Raw genomic sequence first — 12,299 nt, 5'->3', positions numbered from 1 at the left:
CCAGACGAGCCGCTGCATTCTGGATGAGCTGCAGAGGTCGGGTGGCACATGCAGGTAGACCAGCCAGGAGGGAGTTGCAGTAGTCTCGGCGTGAGGTGACGAGAGCCTGGACCAGAACCTGCGTCGCTTTCTGGGTCAGCTGGTTTCCGGGTCGGCGAGGCAGCGCAAAACTCATCCTGAGCACACACAAACACTCACAGCCGAAGTAAAAACAATAAGTGTGGCTTGATATTGAGTAAGGAAAAGGTTTATAACGCTGTGAGAATGGGTCTGGGAGAGCATTTCTCCGCGATCCCAACACGTCTATTACCAACCAGGGAGCTCTATGCAAGTCAATGGGGCTCCCTGTTAGTTGAAAATGTATGCTAAAGGTCCCCCCACTGCGTTTGATAGTGACGCCAAGGGATCCTGGTGTGTGAGGAGCTCCGCAGATTGGTGCATTTTGGTTCCGGGAACCACATGATGTCATGCGGTTCCCGGAAGAAACAAATGGAAAAAGAGAAATCTCCAACGAGGCATATGGGGCAGCATAGACAGGTCTTTTCTGTGTTTGAGTTTTACTCGCTACAGGGTGTACTTTGAGGGTTTGTGACTCTGAACACCGTTTACATGCATAACAACTTTCATAACACACAAGGGGACGGGTAATAACCAGAAAAGCATGACATGGGACCTTTAAGTGTAATTTGGCATGCTTTTATTTTGAAGGCGAGTTTACGCTGTTGACAGGAAGTTGTTGTTGCTATGGAAACAAGAAAAGCTTCACAGCGGGCGGAACTTGTCATAAAGTCTGCGATAATAAAACCCACCTATTTAGAGGGAAGATATGATTGGTCAATTGTACTGTCATTTGACATTACTCTCTCGTTCAGTTACTATAGCGGGCCCTCTGTGAATTCCTAGTTGGACCACCAATCAGCTCATGTCTTCACAGCAACTCACAGAGACGGCTAAAGGAGTATGAAGGTAGATATGGTGCAAAATGCGAGAGCGTGTAAAACCTGATGTGAGCACTTTGCAGAAAAAAAAATCTGAGTTTGTGTGCATACATTTACACTTGTATAAAATATCCACGTAACTGTGAACCAAATGTACACTTGTATACAATATCCACGTAACTGTGAACCAAATTTGAAAAATACATATTATACAACTGCAACTTGGTTTTTACAACCTCTCAAATCAGCCATTACAACTTGACGAATCTGCTCTGTGGCAGTATAAATCGACGAATCTGCGGTCTTGACCTTTGCTACACTTCTTGCGATAAATGTGTCGCAAAAGTAATTTTCACCTGTATATGTGGGGGGGGGGGAGGGGGGTTGGAGTGTAGGGGCGGAGCTATCAGAATGACGAGGCTCGGTTCAGTCACTTATATCTCATTCACACCAACGGTGTTTCAGGGCCGGTTCGGAGCTGGGGCTTGAAAAGCACCGGGTTTTCCTCTTCACACCGCAGCGGAGCAGCCTCTTAGCTCCGGAATCCGGTTCGTTTCAAGCACCAACAAAATTGTCCGGCCAGAGCAAAAGCACCGCATACGTCACGCTTAAGTTGAGGCTGGGGCAGGGGCAGAGACAGATCAACTCCTGAACAACAACAAAAAGCCCGCGTTTTATCCAGTTTGTACACAACGATGGATAAACTTAACAAGAGTTTCAGAGTTTCTGCCATAGACTGTATATATAAAGGTTTCTCATGGTGAAGCAACGTGTCTGTGTGTTAAGGTGGAACCTGAGCATTCACGTTGATCACCTCTCATTATAACTCATTAGAAATCTATAAAACTATAAATATTAAACTTTACTTCACGTGTTCATTTGAGAACAGCTGTTACATACCTGGGTGAAGGTTACAGTTCATTTAAATGAAAGATACAACGTTACTCCACACTCATGGTTCAGTCCACCTTAAGAAATAAGACCGACCTCGGAAGCAGTTGTGTTTTAAAAAAACCTTTATTGACACGAGTAGCCTACACTTTTTTATAAGAATATAGTCTACTCTAATCCAAGCCCCCAGGAAGTGCGCCGGAGTCTGATGAGAATATTCGTTGTGGCCAAACGGCGGTACTACACTTCCTTTAGTTTGCTGGGCCCGGAAACACTTTTCCCCATTGACTTACATTGGGAAAGAGTGGTCTGTAAATCGTTGGATAATTTTTAAACTAAATAAACAACCCAGTATGAACACTTGTATAGCCCTTATTAAAAACATTCGTTCCTCAAGTTGTACAAATGTGCTAATAACGTTATTCTGAGAGTTATTTCCCTCTGCATTATGAACGCGCATCTAACCCACGGGACCGCGCTGCCCGGCACGTTCATGTTCCGTGTTCAGCACTACATCAAGCCCCCAGGAAGTGCGCCGGACTCAGATGAAAATATTCGTGCTGGCCAAACGGCGGTACTACACTTCCGTTTGGTTGCCAGGCCTGGAAACACTTTTTCCCATTGACTTACATGGGGAAAGAGTGGTCTGTAAATCGTTGGATAATTTTTTTGAAACTAAATAAACTACCCAGTATGAACACTTGTATAGCCCTTATTAAAAACATTCGTTCCTCAAGTTGTAATAATGTGCTAATAACGTTATTCTGAGAGTTATTTCCCTCTGCATTATGAACGCGCCGCCCGGCACGTTCATGTTACGTGTCCTGACCAATCAGAGCACACTGTGCTCACAGGAAGGGTGGGGGCTGGAGCTATTGGAGCTACAACGAGCCGTTAAAGACAGAGAGTGAAATTCAGTGAATACAATACACGTAGTTTACAGAGATGCTGTTTGAAAAACCAATGTGAGTTGCGCTTATCTTTACCCATGGATGCACAATAAGAACGGACCCATATCGTCTTACTGCCATCCCACGGAGCTGTAATAATGGATATATTGCACATGTTTGCTATAATTCATTATCATGGGCTGTATGATTACATCTTGTACCGTAAATGTTGTATTAAATAAAGTTAATATTACTTACTCATTATTATATTATATATATATATATATATATATATATATATATATTAGGGCTGTCAAACGATTACAATTTTTAATCAGATTAATCACAGCTTAAAAATTAATTAATCATGATTAATCATCATTCAAACTATGTCCAAAATATGCCATTTATTTATGTATATTGTTGTGGGAATGGAAAGATAAATGAAAGAAGGCGGATATATCAATTTAACATACAGTATCTATGTTTATTATAAACATTTTCTGCGTGTCAAAATGAAAGACAACCCACACACCTACAGTATCAATCATCAAACCGTTGTGTCTTAATTCATTACGTGTTGATTTCTATCAACGGGGGAGTACTTCAGGAAAGTCGACAGAGGGGGGGGGGGGGGGGGGCTAGTGGAGTACTTCGTGACCACAGAGTGTGAACGTTGTGATCAGCTGTTTTAGCGCAGTTCTCCAGTGAAGGGGGGAGTCTCCCTCCGCAGCCGGTTGGCGTAGTTTTGTCACAGTTCCGTTGTACAGACCGACGTTAACAGCAGCCTGTCTGTGCACACGGACACCGACTCTGTCGTCCGGTGATCTAACCGCCTTCTGGAAAAGCTTCACAAGTACGTCGGTACGCAAATGCGCTTTGTGACACAAGTGACGGTACGCATTTCAGATTACGCACATAACCTGCGTACCAGTTATGTGCACTCCTGTACCAGAGCCATATTATTACTATTATATGGCTCTGCCCTGTACTACAGCAAAAGTATTCTGCGTCGGGACTTCCTGCAACAACACCACGCCGTTATCAAAGATGTTCTATTGAGAAGACGATCACTACGTGACAAAAGTTTTCAAAACCGTGACGACTGAAATCAATCTTACTAACTGCTGTCTGTGCAATTTACTCCGCGCGAGTTGGCAGACTTTATTTAGCTTACTTTAACATCATTTTTCATGGTGGGGCTAAGCCATTTCTTGGTATGGGTGTAGCCTACCCCAGCCATACCCTGGCGCTGCCACTGGTGGCACGTATGGGGCGGGCCATTCTGCACATGCGTTAAATGCGTTAAATATTTTAACGCAATTAATTCAAAAAATTAATTACCGCCGTTAACGCGATAATTTTGACAGCACTAATATATATATATATACAGTGCAATAATTATTTCATGCTAAATGAAGCTCTGTTGCTTGGATATCACTAGATCCTGTTACAGCTTAATATAAGTACATAACGATTGATGTGTATATTAGCATAATGACTAGCTAGCCGCTAGCTGCTAACTGCCGCCTCGTTAATATCAAATCCATTATAATAACAAATCATTACCATGCTGTCATGAACGTGCGGTGCTGTTACGTGTACGCAAATTGACGTGCTTGATGTGAACGAGCATTTTGGTTAAAGTTGTGCATGCACTATGAGCTCACATACGGGTACTTCTCAGGCATGCCGGGTAATCTGTGACGTTTCGCTCTCTCAAAAGTCGGGCCATTTTCTCATCATGCGCTAATGAGGCCCCGCCTCCCACGCTGTATCCAGTTCTTATTATACATCCATGCACTACATGCGTTTATCTTTACCCATGGATGCACAATAACAACGGACCCATATCGCCTTACTGCCATCCCACGGAGCTGTAATAATGGATATATTGCACATGTTTGCTGTAATTCATCATTTGTAAAATATTATACTACATGGGCTGTATGATGTAAATCTTGTACCGTAAATGTGGTATTAAATAAAGTTAATATTACCGACGTTAGATTAACGTCCCTGTAGCTTATTATTGCACTAAGAAGCTTATTGCACTGTATGTATATATATATATATATATATATATACAGTGCAATAATTATTTCATGCTAAATGAAGCTCTGTTGGATATCACTAGATCCTGTTACAGCGTAATATAAGTACATAACGATTGATGTTCACATTAGCATAATTACTAGCTAGCCGCTAGCTGCTAACTGCCGCCTCGTTAATATCAAATCCATCATATGACAAACCATTACCATGCTGTCATGAACGCGCGGTGCTGTTACGTGTACGCAAATTGACGTGCTTGATGTGAACGAGCATTTTGGGTAAAGTTGCACATGCTCTATGAGTGTACATACGGGTACTTCTCAGGCATGCCGGGTAATCTGTGATGTTTCACTCTCTCAAAAGTTGGGCCATTTTATCATCGTGCGCTCATCGGAATGAATGAGGCCCCGCCTCCCACGCTGTATCCAGTTCTTATTATACATCCATGGTCTAAACCACAGAAATGACTCCGGAAAAGCTGCAGATAGAGCCATAAGAAATGAATGCAACTGATTTCATCCGCATGGTTTGGCTTTATGAAGCAGGCACGCAAACGGTTACGTCATGACGCAAACGATGACGCAACGATGCATTACTAGTCGGACTCTGGGCGGTGTGAAAAGAGCCAGAGCTCAACCGAAGAACTGGTTCTGAACCTGAAAAGCTCTAGCACGGAGCTTGAATAGGAGTTGCGTTGGTGTGAATGAGGTAACAGTCACAGCCACAGTCACGTCGAACCGGATGACTGTGGGGCTAACGGTTCGTGACGCTACCAGTTAGGGTGACCAGATGTCCCGCTTTGCGCGGGACTGCACAGCATTTTCACGACTTTTGGTGCGTCCCGCAAATTGCGACGATGTCCCGCATATTTCATTTTGATTGGCTAAAACGCTTTTCTTTAAAATCAGATTCATCCAATGGCTGTTGAGAAAGCAGGGAAGGCTATCATCAGGGGGCTATGTTTGCTGTCAATCAAACTGTAACACACGGCGGGTGCTGGTCAAGTGTTAACCAATGAGAGTAACTCACTCACACACACCCCCCCACCCCGCCAAACAACAACAACGAACGCAGGCGACGCAGCAGGTTATGGAAAATGGAGGAAACTGAAACTACAGCTAAGAAGATGCACATACAACAAAGACTGGGAAGACACTTACCCGTGGGTGCAGCCAGTGCAGGGCGACTCTCAGAGAGTTTTTTGCAATCTTTGCAAGAGTCATTTTTCAATTTCACATGGCGGTGAATACGACGTCAAAAGACACAGAGAATGCGATTCTCACAAGAAACGTGTCGCTCAAAAAGAGACATCCCACTCTATGGAGACATTCCTACTCAAACCAAAAAATGATGGTCACTCAGACAAGGTAACAGCAGCAGAAATAACCAGTGTTTACCACACAGTGCAACACTCCCATTCATACCGGTCAAATGACTGGTAACAAGCTAGCGCCGACCATTTTTCCAGACTTTGAGATAGTAAAGAAAATGTCATGTGGTCTTACAAAAGCAGCGTCCATAATAACAGATGTGCTTGCCCCTGCCTCTGTGGAGAGGTGTTTGACAGAGTCAAAGACACCAGTGGTTCTAGGTGACAGAAGGCCCACCTTCTGTTGCTGTGATGGACAAAACTGAAAGCTATTTTATTTTATGTATTATTATGTTTCTGTTCCCTCCTGGCCAGTGTTGGTTTTATTTTATCTATTAATTTATGCTGTGCCTACTTGTACAGGTAATACACTAGTTGAATTAAGAAGATGCATTTCTAAACACTTGAAGTGAATAATGCCTGCTGCCTTGGTTAGCCTTAGTTTACTTTTCTTTATTAAAAAACTGCATTTTGACTTCACTTTCTGCTCTGTTGTTATGTATTTGTTACGTTTTTTTTTCCGGGGGTTGCTGTTGAGAGGGTGTCCCACATTGTCCCACACAACCATACTCCTTGTCCCACATTTGGTTTGTTGGGATCTGGTCACCCTACTACCAGTCCGCTGACATGGCGCGTCAATGAACGGTAAGTTTTGCCCATTACTACTTTGAATATTATTATTGTGATTGAGGATTAAATCCGCTTTGAAGACCACCGTTTTATATCGTGCATTTTAGCGGCAAAATGGCGTCAGTTAGCCAGCTAACGCTAGCTTTGTTGAGTTGCTAGCTAAATAAGTAGTGGTTGTAGTCTACAGCAGTAATTAATATATTATAGCCTACTGCTTTGGCACTAACGGTTGATAACCGTTTATGAAAATAAAACCAATTGAACAGTACTGAAATAATGACACGTTTTATAATTGTCTTGGGCTCCTGCTGTGTTTTTAAAGTCTTTGTAAATTATCCATGCTATTTTCTATTTAGAACGAAGACTTCAGAATCTTAAAATCCCTTAACGTTTGTATGCAATTGTGCTGAATTCAACTCTGGAATCAAGCAAATATTAATATGTTTGCATGACATTAGTTATTTATATTTAGCCATCACTTAATTATACGTTTAATACATTTAAGTCAAGCTAAGGTACATGTGATGGTAGCTAGTTAGTGCTCTTACCTGTGAGGCCTCCTCCAAACAGCATAATAACCAGACTGTATCATTAAAACTACAAGTACCAGTTCTAGATCCTTAACTTTAGACAAACAATTCAAGAGACAACATTTATTTAAAGACCAATCTTTATTTGAAGGTGCCTCTTAACCTGAGATATTGGTTATTATTACGTTCCCTTCCGAACTAGGGGAATCAAAGGGAAGCAACACAACCAGATTGGTATTGGTAATTATTATAAGGGGTTTATTTTAGACAGCAATGTAAACAAAAGGCAGGCAGGCAGCCAGAAACAAACAAAGGAATAGGGTTGGGTACCGAGAACCGGTTCCGGTTCGGAACCGGTTCCAACATTTCGATTCCAACGGTATCATTTAGAAATGTGAATTTCGGTTCCGCTTTTCGATTCCTGAGGAAATGTTTCTCGCCGCTCTCCGTAGCCTACTGCATGACTGCAGCGGGGCGGGAAATGTAGCGTTGTATCTACATTTCCTACAGTGTAACCTGAAACCAGGGCCGGCCCGTCGCACTGGCATTATAAATGTTCGCCTCGGGCGCCAGATCTGTGGAGGCGCTGCGCTGACAGCTCTGGGAGAAAAAAATAAATGTTTTGACTGTTGGTGCTCATCCTAATTTTCGGCCTTGATGTAACAACATTCATAATTAAGTAAATGTAACACCCTTTTCACCCCGGTTACACTTTTCATTTGCCCTGTACGATGGGCGCTGCAAGTGATGAAAATGGGGGATGTTGGCTTATCTGGCAACCGCAGCTCACAGCCAAAGTGCGCGTGAGCGAGGGAGGGTGCACTGGAACCGGCGCTGTTGTTATTAGCATCTGGTGCTAGCTGCTCTAGAAAGAAGAAGATGTTTCTACAATGATGTGGAGGGAGAGTCCTCTCCAGTCAGACTGAGAGGCTGATAACTTCAGCTCAGTGAGGTAAAGGACTCTGAGTGTTTAGATAGTTCACTTTAGTCTAAGTTATCTCAGTGGGTCTCAAACGGTTTGGTCACAATTTATGTAAACACATATTTCCAAGGCACTCTTTTATAATTGGGATAAAACAGGTTTGAAATCATTCCAATGTATACTATAGGACAGTAAACCAGACATATCGTTTTAAACTGGAGAGATAAAAAAATATGCATAAATAAAATAGTAAAATAAGATATGAATGAACAACAAAAATAAAATGCATTACATGTAGGCTATTTGTTATTTAATTATTAAAATGTAAACCGATCTTTTTCATATGGGTGTTTAGAGTTGTACCCCCTAGATCTAGTCTCTAGTCATTCTGCTTAAAGTGCACCAGATTGAAGCATTTTACTTCAAAATGTTCAAACATTTCTTCCCGGTATGCCTGAGAGGCAGATATGCTTGTTTTTCTCAACAAGAACTGTTTTTAAAAGTTGGACTGTTGCACTGTTGTAGCTTCAGTGGTTCTCAGGTTAAAGTTACATAGCAGTGAATATAAACAGACTGATTAATGTGAATATTACTTTAAACTAACCTGTGTAAAAGTTTCTCGAATAAATGTAATTTTTTTGGTGGAAGAAGCATGTATAATTTTTTTACCCTGCCCCTCTAAGAATCGGAATCGAGAACCGTTAAGAACCGGAATCGAAAAGTAGAATCGGAATCGTGGAAATTCAAACGATACCCAACCCTACAAAGGAAGGACTCTAACACAGGAGTCTAGTTATATGTGGGGAAAATAAATACTAGTACACTAACTAAAGAACGAAACAAAACCTCACTTCAAGAGTGGTACAACTAACAAAGGGAGTCGACACAAAACACAGCGAAACTAAAGGCAACAGTCACAAATCCTAATTATACTCTAAACACTAACTAACCTACTCTACACTCTACCAACACACAATATCACAGAGATAGACACACAAGATTAACCACAGAATGAAGAGCAAAATGCGAGAGGCGTCTGTTCACTCAACAGAGCCTCCCGAGTGGTAGTTGTTCCCGGGCTTTATAATCATCTGCAGCAGGTGTGCCCGGCGGTGCGCTGCGACTGGAAGACGTCGGGTCCGGCGTTCTCCAATCACGATCTTCGGAGGCGGACCAGAGGATGGGCAGCCAATGACGTCAGGGCTACTGCGCAGCTTATTTATATATTACACACACAGCTGAAAACACTCACTGGCAGATTAATGAGCAGACAGAAACAGCAACCGTAACAGTTATACAGTAATAGTATTGACAATCTAAAAAAACTGAGCAACTCAACTGTCAACTTTATATTTCTTATTGTCTAAAGCATTTATTATTTTCATTTCCCCCCCCTCTCATATTCAGTGTGGACGGATTGAGACAGCGTGGAGAAACCTCCATGTGATGGACATCCTGTCTGTTGGTTTGGAGAGGACTGAGGGTCTTTCCTCAGCGAGGAGGACAAGGCCTGATGGAGGAGGACCAGGCCTGATGGAGGAGCCCATGCTGGGCACAGCTGATACCAACTGCACAGGCCTAGTCTGTCACTTTATTTGACTAAATGTGTTTACTTATACATTTAATAGGTTTACACCTTCTGTCCATATGTGCTTTTTATTTAAAACATTTGATTAACTTTTGGTTCACATTTCAATAAATTGGATTTGTATTTGCACTCCTTTTGTCCATTATTCTTACTGAAAATGTTAGATTACACATTCACATCTGACTGAAGATTGGCCCCATTTATTTGTGACGTTGCAAACTCTGCGGTACAAGGCACAAGTGATGTGAAGCTCATAAAGTGAGGCAAATAGAAATAATCAGCTGATGGAGTGTAGATGTGGAAATAGATGCATCCCATCAGCTGACTATGTTTTTCGCCACACGTTATAAGCCTGACTATAACCACCCCTTCTCTGAGGTGCAGGCAGCGTCACAAACAAATGATGGTCCTGATAGACTACAAAAATATTTGGTGTACAGATCTTTGTTTTCACAATAAAAGTCGTTTCTTAGTGAATGTCCTGTACTGGTCTTAAAATCTCATAACATCAGCTTTTAATGTTCCTCTTGGATGTTCTTCTTGACCCTCAGAGAAGGAGAAGATGTCGTGTCTTTCAGGCATGTCCTTTCCTAACAAAAATGACAGGAAACATAAAATATTATTGCAGAACAAGTGTGTTATTTATGAAAGCGTTTTTTTTTTGTGTGTGTTTAGGGGCTGTAGATATCATTATTTTGTAATTGTAATGTTTTTTTTTATTTCAACAGAGCTACAAAGACAATCAGATTATGAATGAACAGGAACAATTGTAATTGCAATCATCAACATTGAAATATATTTTATTATCAAAATAATATTTAACTGTTATTAAAAAGGAGCGCAACTGTAGAAGCTTGCTCTGTTGTCTCAATGAAAGAATAACTTTTACCACGTTTTTCAGACAATATTGAGAGATAAATAGTAGCAGTTCTCACTGTGTTAAATATCTTTGCCTTCAATACATTAAATTAGAAAGCTGACTAAGTCATATTGCTAAATATCTAAATGTAACCTTTTGCATGGAAAAAACCCTCAACTTAACTGATGTGTAGGTGATCTAGTATTGTTTAATGGAATGTATATTAGTGTATTAAAGTCAATACTTCATTTATTTAAACCAATATCTTTCTTGATTCTTTGTACAGTATAAGAAATAGAGTCTTTCTGAGCTGAAGTTCACTGCTGTGAGGAGTCCAGTTCTGTCTCTCACTCTCTGGTCCAGCTTGTCTGCATCACCTGGACACCTTAAACAAACAGATATATATGTAAAGTACCATGTGTACAAACAATATAACTGATTCTCTTCTGTTGAACATGTTGGATTGTGTATTGTCCGAGTCAGGGTTCTTTTTATTTTACTGTAACTTTGGAAGTTGTGTTACCAATGCTTACTGTTTATTTGATACCAATTTGGTAATACAATTAATAAAAACAACAAGGTTTGGGTTCGTTCTTCAGATATGACTGACGTTAACGTGTAACGGTCCAGCTCAACCAACCATATTGTAATATCTAAGTAATCATCTTGAAATATGACATTAATAATTGTAATATACACACATCTTATTGTGAGGTTGATTTCACATCAACGTTAGCTAAATAGAAAATAGCATGGATAATTTACAAAGGCTTTAAAAACACAGCAGAAGCCCAAGACAATTATAAAACTTGTCATTATTTCAGTACAGTTCAATTGGTTTTATTTTCATAAACGGTTATCAACCGTTAGTGCCAAAGCAGTAGGCTATAATATATTAATTACTGCTGTAGACTACAACCACTACTTATTTAGCTAGCATAAACTCAACAAAGCTAGCGTGAGCTGGCTAACTGACGTTATTTTGCCGCTAAACTGCACGATATAAAACGGTGGTCTTCAAAACGGATTTAATCCTCAAGCACAATAATAATATTCAAAGTAATACTGGGCAAGTAATGGGCAAAACTTACCGTTGATTGACTCGCCATGTCAGCGGTAGCGACACGAACCGTTATCTCCGTCATCCGGTTCGACCTGACTATGGACTGTGTGTGACTGACCCGAGCCTCGTCGTTCTGATAGCTCCGCCCCTTCGCTCCAAACTCCCCCCCCCCCACATATACAGGTGAAAATTATTTTTGCGACTCATTTATCGCAAGAAGTGTAGCAAAAGTCAAGACCGCAGATTCGTCGATTTATACTGCCACAGAGCAGATTCGTCAAGTTGTAATGACCGATTTGAGAGGTTGTAATAAATAAAGTTGCAGTTGTAATGGGAAATATATTTAAAAAATATGTATTTTTCTGCAAGTGAACATTTCATCACTAAGTTAATTTTTTTCTACAAGCTACACAACTTAAACAAGTGTAAATGTATGCACACAAACTCAGTTTTTTTTTCTGCAAGTGCTCACATCAGGTTTTACACGCTCTCGCATTTTGCACCATATATCTACCTTCATAAAGGAGCTTCTTTCATTTAACCCTTCACATTGAAACAGAAACT

At 41.0% G+C, this 12,299-nt stretch overlaps 1 long non-coding RNA gene across 1 annotated transcript; it reads right to left on the bottom strand.

Annotated features, from left to right (window-relative positions):
- Positions 1-10,305: 10,305 nt before the first annotated feature.
- On the bottom strand, positions 10,306-11,846 carry LOC139434925 (uncharacterized). Its single transcript, XR_011644216.1, has 3 exons — positions 11,764-11,846; positions 11,024-11,057; positions 10,306-10,403 (listed from the first exon to the last, which is right to left on the bottom strand). It is a non-coding gene; the product is annotated as an uncharacterized lncRNA (long non-coding RNA).
- Positions 11,847-12,299: the final 453 nt, after the last annotated feature.

The sequence above is a fragment of the Pseudochaenichthys georgianus genome, chromosome 13, assembly GCF_902827115.2.
Source record: "Pseudochaenichthys georgianus chromosome 13, fPseGeo1.2, whole genome shotgun sequence".
NCBI classification, from domain to species: Eukaryota; Metazoa; Chordata; class Actinopteri; order Perciformes; family Channichthyidae; genus Pseudochaenichthys; species Pseudochaenichthys georgianus.
Note: the sequence above shows the minus strand (reverse complement) of the source record. Positions and strands in the feature narration are given on the sequence as shown.